The sequence below is a fragment of the Oryctolagus cuniculus genome, unplaced genomic scaffold (assembly GCF_964237555.1).
Source record: "Oryctolagus cuniculus unplaced genomic scaffold, mOryCun1.1 SCAFFOLD_99, whole genome shotgun sequence".
NCBI lineage: Eukaryota > Metazoa > Chordata > Mammalia > Lagomorpha > Leporidae > Oryctolagus > Oryctolagus cuniculus.
The window spans coordinates 51,182-64,365 of NW_027208287.1; the positions used below are offsets into that span (position 1 = coordinate 51,182).

Genomic DNA, 13,184 nt, shown 5'->3' on the forward strand with positions numbered 1-13,184 from the left:
GCCATGAATATAGGACAGCAATACCTGAACATGATTACTGAGATCTCCTTAATAAAGGATAGACTGGGGCCAGCACTGTGGTGCAGTGGTGTAATCCTTTACCTGCAGTGCTGGCACCCCATATGAGCACCAGTTCTAGTCCCCATTTCTCCTTTTCCCATCCAGCTCTCTGCAATAGCCTGGGAAAGCAGTAGAAGCTGTTCCAAGTGCTTTGGTCCCTGCCAAAATGTGGGAGTCCTGGAAGCTCCTAGCTCAGATTGGCCCAGCTGCAGACATTGCAGTCATTAGGGGAGTAAATGAGCATATGGAAGACCTTTCTCTCTGTCTCTTCCTCTCACTGTCTGTAAGTACACCTGTCAAATACGTAAATAAATTCTATATATATATATTTACATTTATTTATATATATTTATGTATATAAATATATTCATATATAAAATATATTATGCTTTATCATATAATATATTATATAATATATAATAATTATAAACAGATAATATTATATAATTTACTATAACTATTATATATATTATATATATATATATTATTGAGATGACTTCAATAGCCAGAGTGTGGCCAGGTTGAAGCCAGGAGCTCCTCCTCCAATGTGTGTGGCAGCAACCCAGGCACTTGGACCATCTTTCACTGCTTTTTCAATCCATTGGTATGGAGCTGGATCAGAAATAATTATATATTTATATATGAATAAATTCATATATAATATTTATATATAATTATATATTATATATTTATGATAATTATATGTAATTCCATATTATGTATAGAAATATATAATATATATTATAATATATAAATATATATACGATGGATCAAAATGCGGCATTCTCCATTTGGCAGAAGAGACAGGCTCCAATATCTACTGTCTATGTCAGTATGTCAGTATAATGCAGGAGGTAACCCCTCTACCAAATAAGAAAAGCTATTTCAGTTCAGCTGGACATCATTCTGCTGACTGTTGACCTTATTACTGTTAGTCTGGATGCTTTCATTGGTTGCAATCCAGAGACCCAATTTTCCCATAGATATAAACATCAGCAAACATGAAAATTTGGTAAGAAAAGCTTAAACTGAGAGTTATGATTAATAACTATTTTAACAAAATTTCTCAGAACCCATCTAATCCAAACCTTGGACAATTGGGAGCTGTTGTACTTAGCCCACCCATAATCAAAATGGATTCTAAATCCTTCAACTGCAAGGAGAGTATCATAGACATTAATGCTCCAAATGGATCCAGTTCCCTGCTAATGTGTCTGGAAAAGCAGCACAGGGTGACTCAAATATTGGGGCTCCTGCACCCATGTGAGAGACCTGGAAGAAGCCCCTGGCTCCTGATATCAGTCTGTCCTAGCCACAGTCATTGCAGCCATTTGAGGAGTGAACAAACCAGGAGGAAGATCCATCTCTCCCACTCTCTCTTTCTAGTGCTGCCTTTCAAATTCATAAATAGACCTTTAAGAAAGTCGATCACTTCAATAAATTTGCCATTGCTCAGTCATGATGACTTTTACTACCTTAAATTCTTTTTCAAAAGATTTATTTATTGGAAAGGCAGAAAGAGGAGCTGGTGGTTGTGGTGCAGTGGACAAAGTTGCTATCTGTTACATTGCCATCCTGTATGTGCACCAGTTCAAGTACCAGCTATTCCATTTCTGATCCAGCTCCTTACCAATGGACTGAAAAAGCAGGGAAAGTTGGCCCAAGTGCTGGGATGCTGCCACGCACATCGGAGGAAAAGCTCCTGGCTTCAACCTGGCCACACTCTGGCTATTAAAGTCATCTCAAAAATGAATTAGGTGGTGGAAGATTTCTGTCTCTCCCTCTCTCTGTAACTCTTTCAAATAAGTAATTAAATATTTTAATATTATAAAAAATGGCAGAGAGACACAGAGACAAAGAGAGAAGGAAAGAGAAGCAGAGAGATATCCCATCTGCTGGTTCACTTTCTATATGGCTACAACTGTGCAAGACCAGGTTTCAAGTCCCCATTGAGGTTACAGTTCTCCAAATTAGATGACAAGAAGGAAAGAATTTGAGCTATTATCCATTTCTTCCCAGGGATATTAACATGAAACTGATTTGGAAGTGGAGTACCCAAAACTCAGATTAGCACTGCAATATATGATGCGGGCATCTGTTGTGATGGCTAACAAATTGGAAAACCTAGAGGAAAAATCAACAGATTCCTGGACATACACAATATACCAAAATTGAGTCATGAAGACACATAGAAAAGCTAAACAAATCAAAAACCAAGACAGAGATTGGATGAGTAATAAAGACCCTCCCAAGAAAGAAAAGTCCAGGATCAGACAGCCTCACTATTGAATTCTACAAGTCTTTTAAAGAACTAATGCTTCTCAAACTATTCAACACAATTGAAAGAGAGACAATCCTCTCAAACTACTTCTATTAATCTGACAATGACTGATTCTATCATTTATTTATACATAATGTTGAGAAAATCAGAAGTATTTGTTAGGACTTCTGCTAAAATGCACTAGATTTATAATTTTTAAATACATCTTTCCTAGATGTAATGCAGTCCTTTGCTACTTTAGAGTATCAGAAATTTAAAATGTTGGACTGGTGCTGTGGTGGAGCAGGTTAACACCCTGGACTGAAGCTCCAGCATCCCATATGGGGGCCGGTTCAATACTCAGCTGCTCCACTTCTGATCCTGCTCTCTGCTATGGCCTGGCAAAGTAGTAGAAGATGGCCCAAGTCCTTGGGCCCCTGTACCGATCTGGGAGACCTGGAACTAGCTCCTGGCTCCTGGCTTCGGATCAGCACAGCTCTGGCAGTTGCAATCAATTAGGGAGTGAACATCAGATGGAAGACCTCTCTCTTTCTCTCTGGCTCTCCTCTCTGTCTGTAACTCAACTTGTAAATAAATAAATAAATAAATCTTTAAAACAATTAAGAAATTTAAAAAGGGAAAGATTTTTAAAAGATGTATTTATTTATTGTGAGGCAGAGTGACAGATATAGAGAGGAAGAGAAAGAGAGGTCTGCTATCCACTGGTTCACCCCTAAATGGCCAGAATGGCTGGAGCTGGGCCGATCTGAAGCCAGGTGCCAGAAGCCAGGAGTCAGCAGCTTCCTCCAGGTCTCTCACATGGGTGCAGGGGCCCAAGCACTCAGGGCATATTCCACTGCATTCCTAGGCCATTAGCAAAGAGCTGGATTGGAAGTGCAGGAGCAGGGACTCAAACTGGTGCCCATGTGGGATGCTGGTGCTGCAGGTGGATGCTTAATCTACTATGCCACAGAGTGGGCCCAGGGAAAGGTTTTAGGAAGACATCTTTCATGTAGACTAGGCTGCAATATTGCAAGGTAAGGTTTAGCTTTTATTCCCACACATCAGTATTCATCTTTTAGCAACTATAAATACTGAATATCATACATATAGACATAAATATAGGTAACTGCAGATTTTGTTGTCATTCTTTCTAATTCTCTTTTAATGTCTGCTAATAGGCCATCTTATGGATTATTATATTGATGTTACCTGTACACAACCATCAGGCATTTCCACTGTTGAATGTGTTTATGTGTACAGGTAGTTTTGTTTGTGTGTACATGAATGCACATTTGATGGAGATAGCACTGACAGTAATACTGTGAGAACTCCTAATGCTGATTTCAAACTTTCTGTCCTCCGCAGAGATGGCTGTCATTGAAGTAGACCACAGGGCCCCTTTGCTGTTGTGGACTGAAATGTGCCTCCCTAAAACTCAAACACTGAAGTGCTAACCACCAACATAACTCTACCTGAAGAAAGTGCTTTTAAGCAGATCAAATGATAGATGTGTCTGTCACATCAGAGAAGGGCTTCTGGAAAAATCGAGCCTATTAGCATCTTGATCTGATATTTTCAAACTCTACAACTCTGAGAAGTAAAATTCCATGATTTAAATCATATTCTCTGTGGTATTTTCTTAGCAAATTAATATATCCTCATTTCTGCTAGCATTTTCTGCTGTCATCTAGAAGGTCCTTGTGATTAGCAGAGAAATATAGAAAGTAAAAACTATGATTTTAGATTACCAAGTATCTACTAACATAAAAAAGATATCCCAGAAGCAACCTACTACCATCCTCCAGGACCCAGAAAAAAAAAAAAAACAGGAATGAGTCAAGTTGTGGGGCAGTAGAAAAGTGAATAATGAAAGATCACAGCAGAAGTAAATAAGGAAGGGTTTGATGCTGTGGTGTAGTAGGTTAATGCCTTGTCCTGCTGTGCATGCATCCCATATGTTGTTGCTAGAAGACCAGGTTCTCCACTTCCAATCCAGCTCCCTACTAATGCACCTGGGAAATTGGTGGAAGATGGACCATGTTCTTGGGTGCTGGCACCCACATGAGAGACTTGGAAGAAGCATCTGGCCTTTCAAATACAGAAATCTTAAAAAAATAGAAGCAGTGTTAGCACTGTTGGAAAAACAGACACATAGTTCAATGGAAAAAATAGGCAGCTGAAATAAACTGACTTTTCTACAGCCAACCCCTATTTAATAAAGGAAATAAAACAAACAGGAGAAAGAAGAATCCCTTTAGCAAATGGTTTAAAGGAAAGTGATTATCCATATGTAGAAGCCTGAAAAGATACCCCAACACCTCATACACTATGTAAAAGCAACTCAAGGTAAATTAAAAGTCTAAATATAAAACCAAAACCTTGAGAGCTTGTTTTGAGGTTCTAGCAGGGGAGCGCAGCTACTCGTATACCCTTGACCGAAGACCGGTCCTCCTCTAGCGGGGAAGGTCGTCCTCTTCGACCGAGCACACAGCTTCGGGAGGGACGCACGTGGATTGGTGAGGGAGGAAGGGGACACCCGCCTAGCCAGCCAGATCAGCCGAAGCAACCCTGGCGATCAATGGGGTGACAGATGTCGCAGCCAGATCGCCCTCACATCCTGAGTTCATGCTGGAGCTGAGGGAAGGAAGCAATGCCGTCGGATCTGGCTGCTCTGCGGGAGTCTGAGGAACAACTCGCACCAGGTGGCCGCCGTTCCGTTGTCATGGGTAAAGGAGACCCCAACAAGCCGAGGGACAAAATGTCCTCCTATGCCTTCTTCGTGCAGATGTGCCGGGAAGAGCACAAGAAGAAACACCCTGACTATTCGGTCAGTTTCACTGAATTCTCTAAGAAATGCTCGGAGAGATGGAAGACCATGTCTGCAAAGGAAAAGTCCAAGTTTGAAAATATGGCAAAAAGTGATAAAGCTCGTTATGACAGGGAGATGAAAAATTACGTTCCTCCCAAGGGTGCTAAGAAGGGAAAGAAAAAGGATCCTAATGCTCCTAAAAGACCACCATCTGCCTTCTTTCTCTTTTGCTCTGAACATCGCCCAGAGATCAAAAGTGAACACCCTGGCCTGTCCATTGGGGACACTGCAAAAAAATTGGGTGAGATGTGGTCTGAACAGTCAGCCAAAGATAAACAACCATATGAACAGAAAGCAGCTAAGCTAAAGGAGAAATATGAAAAGGATATTGCTGCATACCGTGCCAAGGGCAAAAGTGAAGCGGGAAAGAAGGGCCCTGGTAGGCCCACAGGCTCAAAGAAGAAGAATGAACCTGAAGATGAGGAGGAAGAAGAGGAAGAGGAAGAAGACGAAGATGATGAGGAAGAGGATGAAGATGAAGAATAAATGGCTATCCTGTAATGATGAGTGTGGAGTGTGCGTGTGTGCTCAGGCAGTTGTTTTGCTAAGAATGTGAATTCAAGTGCAGCTCAATATTAGCTTCAGTATAAAAAAACTGTACAGATTTTTGTATAGCTGATAAGATTCTTTGTAGAGAAAATACTTTTTTTAAAAAATGCAGGTTGTAGCTTTTTGAGGGGCTACTACATACAGTTAGATTTTAAAGCTTCTGATGTTGAATGTTCCAAAATATTTAATGGTTTCTTTAATTTCTTGACTTGTGTATGGTAGCACAGCAAAGTTGTAGGAATTAGTATCATTTGTAAATTTGGATTTTTTGTTAGGATGTTGCATTCTGTGTTGTTTTTTTTAAAAAAAATTTGTAATAAAATTATGTATGTTAAAAAAAACCCAAAACCTAAGTAAACATATGAGAAACTGTAAAACATTAGCATAGACAACAGTTTTGGGTCAGATTCCAAAAGCACAAGTAACAAAATAAAATATACAAATTTGAGCATATCAAATTAAGATACATCTTCATAACATAGTAATCAACAGAGTGAAGATACAATGGACAGAATGGCAGGAAACATTGAAAACTCTGACTATGACAAAAGATTGATAGCCAGAACATACATATATAGAACTGGGAAAATCTCCAAATAAGAAGCAAAATGTACACGTAAGAAATGGGCAATGATCAGAATAGATGTTTCTCAGAAGAAGAAATCTCAATGGTCAAGACATAGATGAACATGCCCAATATCACTAGCCATTAGGGAAATGTAAATCAAAACCAATAGTAGACTCCATCTGTGGGAGAAGACAATGCTTGGGTTTTCATTTGTGCAACAAGTGGGTTTAGAGGACCCTGTTCACCATTAGAGGGCAGAGTCTACATGGAAGTAAAGAATCCTTAATACTTTCCTAATGGGCTTGTTGAATTCTTGACTAGTGCCTATTACCTTTGCCACAACCTTTCCAGTCTCACTACTTTCCTTCTTCCTCTTCTCTATAGCTTGCAAAAACAGTATATCTTCTATATACGGAGGATACTTTTGTTTTGTTTTATTCCTTCTGTCTCATGATGTTCCTCTAAGAAATCACAACCCTCCAAATATTCATTCATTTATGCAGTCTGCAGTTTTCATGGGCTACTACATGGCAAAGTACTAGGTTAAAGGAAAGGTATAGGTCAGGAACTGAGCAAAGTTCACAATGATGTAGCCATTGGGGAAATGAACCTGATGGAAGACATCTCTCTCTCTCTCTCTCTCTCTCTCTCTCTGTCTCTCCTTCTCTCTCTGTGTAGCTCTGATTTTCAAATAAATAAATAAATCTTTAAAAACTAACTAAATAAATATACTAATAACCTGGTGGCAACACCTTTCTATCAGAACATGTGAAGCACTCAAACACAGTTTGTCCCAGAAAGTCAGCCATAGTTTTCAAGGGCACATCTTCTACTCCATTTGTGGACATCTCTGTGTGGCGTAAGGGGTACTTATTTCTTCCATTCTTCTTTCTTACCACTCTCACAGTTATAACTTCTATTGATGCTTCCACAGAGCAGTCTTTATGAAATTGTAGAACTAATATCCTCCCATTTCAAAAATGTCATGGGTTTAACCACAGAACCCAAAATAAGACAAGTAACTGGCCTTCTTAATTACACAGTGTGGAATGTAAGATTCTCAGTGGATCACTGGGTAACTGTAAAGTACTGCGCAGAGAAAAAGATGTTACTTATCTGTATTTATGATGTTGTAATTCTCCACTTTATGCAAACTCAGATTAAAAGGGCTCCAGTTAGTGGGCAACACTGTTGCATAGTGGGTAAAGCTACTGCCTGCAGTGTCAGCATCCTATATGGGTGCCGGTTATGATCCTGGCTGCTGCACTTCCCATCCAGCTCTCTGCTGTGGCCTGGGAAAACAGTAGAAGATGGCCCAAATCCCTCATCTCCTGCACCCACCTATGAGACCTGGACAAAGCTCCTGGCTTCTGGTTTTGGATCCAAACAGCTCCAGCCATCCATCTCTGCTTCTACCACTCTGTAACTCTGCCTTTCAAATAAATAAATAATTATTTTAAAAACCAGCTTCATCCCAGAAGAAGCTCCTGGCTTCAGACTGGCACAGCTCCAGCTGTTGCTGCCAATTGGGGAGTGAACCATCGGACAGAAGACGTCTCTCTCTCTTTCTCTCTCTCTCCTCTCTCTGTGTAACTCTTTCAAATGAATAAATAAATCTTTAAAAAGTAGCTCCAGTTATTGACAACACAGTAGACTTGCATTAATTTTAGTTCTCTTCTTATTTTGCAAAGGGATCAGTGGCAGGTCAAAACAGTTGACAGCCTTGCTAGCAGGAGAAGAAATAGCTGAAGACAGAATATGAAAAGCAGCCAAATACATCATCAAAGAAAGAGAAGTGGACCCCATCCAACACAAACCTTTAAAAGTGGATGCTCACAATTAACGAGTGAAACAGCTGCCCACTGAAATCTTATCTAGGGAGGGAAGATGTCCTAAGTTCTGCTTCTGTAAACTCCAGTCATAAAGCTATCCTAATAAATCTGTCCCTGGCATCTCTTTTACAAACATACTGGACCCCCTGACCATTGGAAATGTGGACCTAAGTCATGAAGGCTGCCATTTAAACCCACCAATGCTGTAACAGCTAAGAAACTTGAATTTGATGCTCAGTTCTCAGGAAATCATTCCAGCTGAGCCTAGGTCCATTAATAGAAACTCCTTGGATCCTCCACTGTCTCTGTGCCTGTTTGAAAGAAGGGAGTTTTCCCACCCCAGGTTTCTGGAACAGCTTCAAATTCCACATTGGAAAAATCTGATAATTAATATGAGAGGGATCAATGCACACTTCACACTGCTCCCCACCAGGAAGATGAGGTGCAAGATGAGAGCAGTGGGGCAGATCCTAGTCAGATCCTCCTTCCTACCCCTCTGCTGCCCCAGGCTCCCTGCTGAAGGCCACCCAGCCCCACCCTGCAGGAACCAGCCCAGGAAACATCAAGAGGCCTGGCCAGACTGCATTCTGAGACCACCCACAGTGGGAACCCAGCTTATTTAACTGTGGAGAGCCGGAGTCTTTCTGCCTTCCTTCCCTGCGTGTGCATGTTCCCAGAATGCTGCCCCCTCTCTCCTGTAACCACTAAATAAAGCACATTAGGGACAGTTTGGGTGAGGTCCTGCAGGAGAGATTCCAGGCACTGGGAGGCTGGGAAGTGGAGGTGGGAGACAGAACAGCCTGGGTCCCAGTCCTGACCTCGGGGGAAGCTGCCATGATCGATGGCACCCTGGCACCCACCCTTCTCCCACACATGTCCCCGCCCCTTCCTGCATGCCAAACCTGCAGCAGAAAGTCCCTGGAGCAGGTACCCTTTCTTCCGGACACGCGGGGAGCGATTCGGGGAGTGGCGGGAAGAGACTCCCTGGTAAGTGGGACCCACAGGTGGAGGATGAAGAGGGAAGACGCAGCAGGAGGCAGGCTTAGGGTGAGCACTTGGAAACTGCCTGGGATCGCACGTGCAGAGCAGGAAATGGAGTAAATGCCAGAGAAGGAGAAGCACAGCCCCCAGGGCTGACCCTGATCAGGGAATGAACTCCCTCTGTTCCAACTCAGGCCCCAGGGAATGGCAGCAGCACGCGCATGTGCACAGGCATTCAGAAGGCATAATACATCCAAGCTCCTGGGAACTCTGGGAAATGGAGTACAGGCCGCAGCATCCCTAGAGACACCAGCTGACCCTCCCAAAGGCTGTAGTCAGGGCTGGGTGCCCACAACCAGAGGGCCTTTGCTTTTATTCAGTCCCTCCTTCCTTTCCTTCCCCCCACCAAAATCTCAGGGATCAGTTGCTTTCTTCCTTTCCTGAATCAAATCTGAAAGAGTGACACTCACTGCTGCTAACTGACCCCAAATCCTGGCTCCCTCATAACCTCTGTCTCTTCCAGAAAAATCTTATTTACTACTTTGGCCCTAGAAATCATAAATGACTATGATAGAATGTAGCTTTTAACAGAGGTGTAGAAGGCATGGTTTAATATCCAGTTTTGAGAATACAATTTTCATTTGTGTTTTATTGATGTTTATAGTTCTTTTAAGATTTATTTATTTATTTGGAAGTCAGAGTTACAGAGAAGGAGAGGCAGAGACAGAGAGAGAGAGAGAGAGAGGTTTACCATCTGCTGGTTCACTCCCCAATTGGCAGCAGCAGCACAGCACTGACCCCTTATAGTTCTTTTCAAATCATTTTAAACTGTCTTTTTATTCATCTAGTACAGAGACAGAAGAATGGACACAGAGCTAACATAGCTGAGTATTCAAGGAGACAGGTTAAGGGGTTAAATGCCTTATATCATAGCATTTATACCTTAGATTAATTCTGGGGACAGTATTATCTGGAGTTTACAAAATAGAAACTGAATGGAAAGAGCTTAGAAAAGCATGGTGTTTTTTAATATCATAAAAAAGTCTAAGTTAAGGGCCAATCAAGGGGCCAGCACTGTGGCATAGCATGTAAAGCATTGACATTCCATATGGGTGGAGGTTGAACCCGGCTACTCTGCTTTCGATCCAACTCTCTGCTATGGCCAGGGAAAGCGGTGGAAGATGGCCCAAGTCCTTGGGCAGCTGCATCTGTGTGGGAGACCCAGAAGAAGCTCCTGGCTGCTGGCATCAGATCAGTACAGCTCGAGCCATTGTGACCAATTGGTGGGTGAACCAAAAGATGGAAGATGTCTCTCTGTCTCTCTCTCGCCTTCTACTCTGTGTAACTCTGACTTTCAAATAAATAAATAAATCTTTTTTAGAGAGCCAATCAACATATAACACTAGCTTAAAAATCTTTTCTCTTGAGTCTCAGTTTTTAAAATCTGATTTATCAAAAGGAAAAAATGTGAGTGAGATGAAGAGTACCTACAAAAATAATTTACTGTAATTATTTACTGTAATAATTTACTGTAATGATGTACTGTAATTTACTGTAATATTTTACTATAAAGAACCACATAGGATTATAACTTGTCTAGAAAACAAAGGAGATTCAAAGTTGCTATTATTTCATGGTTATTTTTTCTTATTTTTAATATCAAGATAGTATATAAATATTATGCACTCCTAGGTATTTGTGTGTTGTTTGATATGTTTTATTTTTTAATCAGAAATTCAAAGAGATAACTGGGTAACATGGAGTTCTGTGTTTCTGATTACTTCTCTCAATTAGAGATCATGGGATTAGAGTTAGTGCTAGATTAAGAATGCTTCAATCTTTATCCACTGACTTCACACCAGCATTTACTATGTTAAACAATATTCTTTGGGTAGATGGCTCTTTCTTGCCAGACTGTAAACTTCATGGGGTCTAGAAACATATTTGCTTTGACACTAAAACTCAGCATCTTGACAGTCAGTCTTTTAGTTGAATAAATACATGATATACAAAATAAATATTTCTGCCCCTCAAGAACTGCCTAAGAGAGAAGAAAATAGAAATCAATTTGATGACTCTCAGTATTAGGTGAATATATAATTTGTCATTCTGACATAAGCCTTGTCATAAAAAGGGCATATGAATAATCACACAGAGTTGAAGTGTATGAACACCTAGGGCCAAGTGGATTAAAAGTTCAGCCTAGCTATGTAAGGCATTCCATGTCAATAGGAGAGGAAGGAGGAAGAGGGGAGGGAGTGTAGGTGGGAAGGTGGTTATGGTGGGAAGAATCACCATGCTCATTACTTAGCAGCAAAGAGAGAATCTGTGATCATTTGTTGCTTAAGAAAGGGTGATAGGCATTATTTAATTAAAATGCAGGCATCACTGTTCTCCTGTCTCTGAAATAGGAAGTCTATAACTCAGAATTCCTTGCTGTTTCATCAAAAACAATTCAAAACAAAAACCTAGTTAAGCATAAGTGGAAGTTGTGCATTAGAAGTCTATTCTAATCTCTAGGAGGTTCAGGGGTTGGAAAATTCATCTAAAATCTTGCTGCCAAATGTCCCACACATTTTCCATGAACACTACCCTTAAGCATAAGCTTTTTTAAAAAAAAGATTTATTTATTTGAAAGTCAGAATTACAGAGAGAGGAGAGGCAGAGAGAGAGAGAGAGAGAGAGAGAATCTTCCATCTGCTGGTTTACTCCCCAATTGGATGCAATGGCCAGAGCTGAGCTGATCCAAAGCCAGGAGCTAGGAGCTTCTTCCAGGTCTCCCATGTGGGTTCAGGGGTCCAAGGACATGGGCCATTTTCTACTGCTTTCTCAGGCCACAGCACACCTGGATTGGAAGTGGAGCAGGCTGGACTCCAACCGGTGACCATATGGGATGCTGGCACTGCAGGAGGCAGCCTTACCTGCTATATCAGAGCACCAGCCCCCATAAGCCCTATCTTCTGCAGAACCAGCACCCCAGACACCAGCCACCACATAGCATCCCATGGCACATTCAACCCTGGCAATGTTCTGCAGCTCTTGCTCCTCTCCACTTTCACTGCAAGAATCTGCAACTCCTTGTTTTCATGCAAGTAATTCTGATTCAGATGATGCCCCTGACACAATTGGCTGGCAAGTGCCATGGCATGTGTCCACGGCCTAGCTAAATGCAAAGCTGGAACATTTTAAACTTTTCACTGCCATGGTGAGACACGGACTCCATCTAATGAAGTAGGGGATTTTTCAGGGAGTCTAGAGAATCAAATATGACAAAATGACAAATCTTAACCAAAGAGTGCCGTGGTACAGATGAAGAGAACCCAAAATGTATTTTTCTATCTTTTCTTTTCTGAGTTAAGTGCCTAAAAACAAAGCCAATGAGGGTTAAACAGACCCATTCTGAAAATTCCTTAACATCTTCATTTTCATCCAAATTAATATATTACTTGAAGGAAATAAATTTTACATAAATGAAAATGCAGTACCACAGACAAGTGTACAGAACATAGCCCTTCAGTTAGCTTCACACCATCTGGGTCCATTAATGTGTTCTTCCAGAACCCAAGCTGCAGTACAATAGAACCACAGCCTCTGACATTCCTCCTCCACCCTGATGGATCTTGGGTTTTCCTCCCACCTCCCCTCTCCTGTGAATACATCAGTAGCAGGATAAATGGAATCCAAAGATACGATGATGTTATTTAACATGGAATAAACATAGTGTTTTAGTCAGTACAATCCTCAATACTACAATAATAATTCCGAGTTCACTGACTATGAAACTAAGTATATGAAATCTATTCCTAAGTAATCGTACTATCGAGAGCTGAATGTAGACTTTCTGAGGGAAAGAAACAGAGAATTGTGTAGACATGTGTATCTCTATAATAGAGATTTACCGCTGTACTTTATAGACAGTACACTATGTTTGTATTTTCTTGTTTTTTTTTTTTTTTTTTTTTTTTTTTTTGCAGTCTGGAATAGTTTATTACATCCAGCTTTTCACTTTGGAAATTTTATGATTAGACACTAATATACAACAAATTTTGAATCCTTACAGAC

General features: G+C 40.9%; 1 pseudogene; it reads left to right on the top strand.

Moving 5' to 3' along the window:
- The first annotated feature begins 5,045 nt into the window (after window positions 1-5,045).
- On the top strand, window positions 5,046-5,839 carry LOC138848123 (high mobility group protein B2 pseudogene; annotated as a pseudogene).
- The last annotated feature ends 7,345 nt before the right edge of the window (window positions 5,840-13,184 follow it).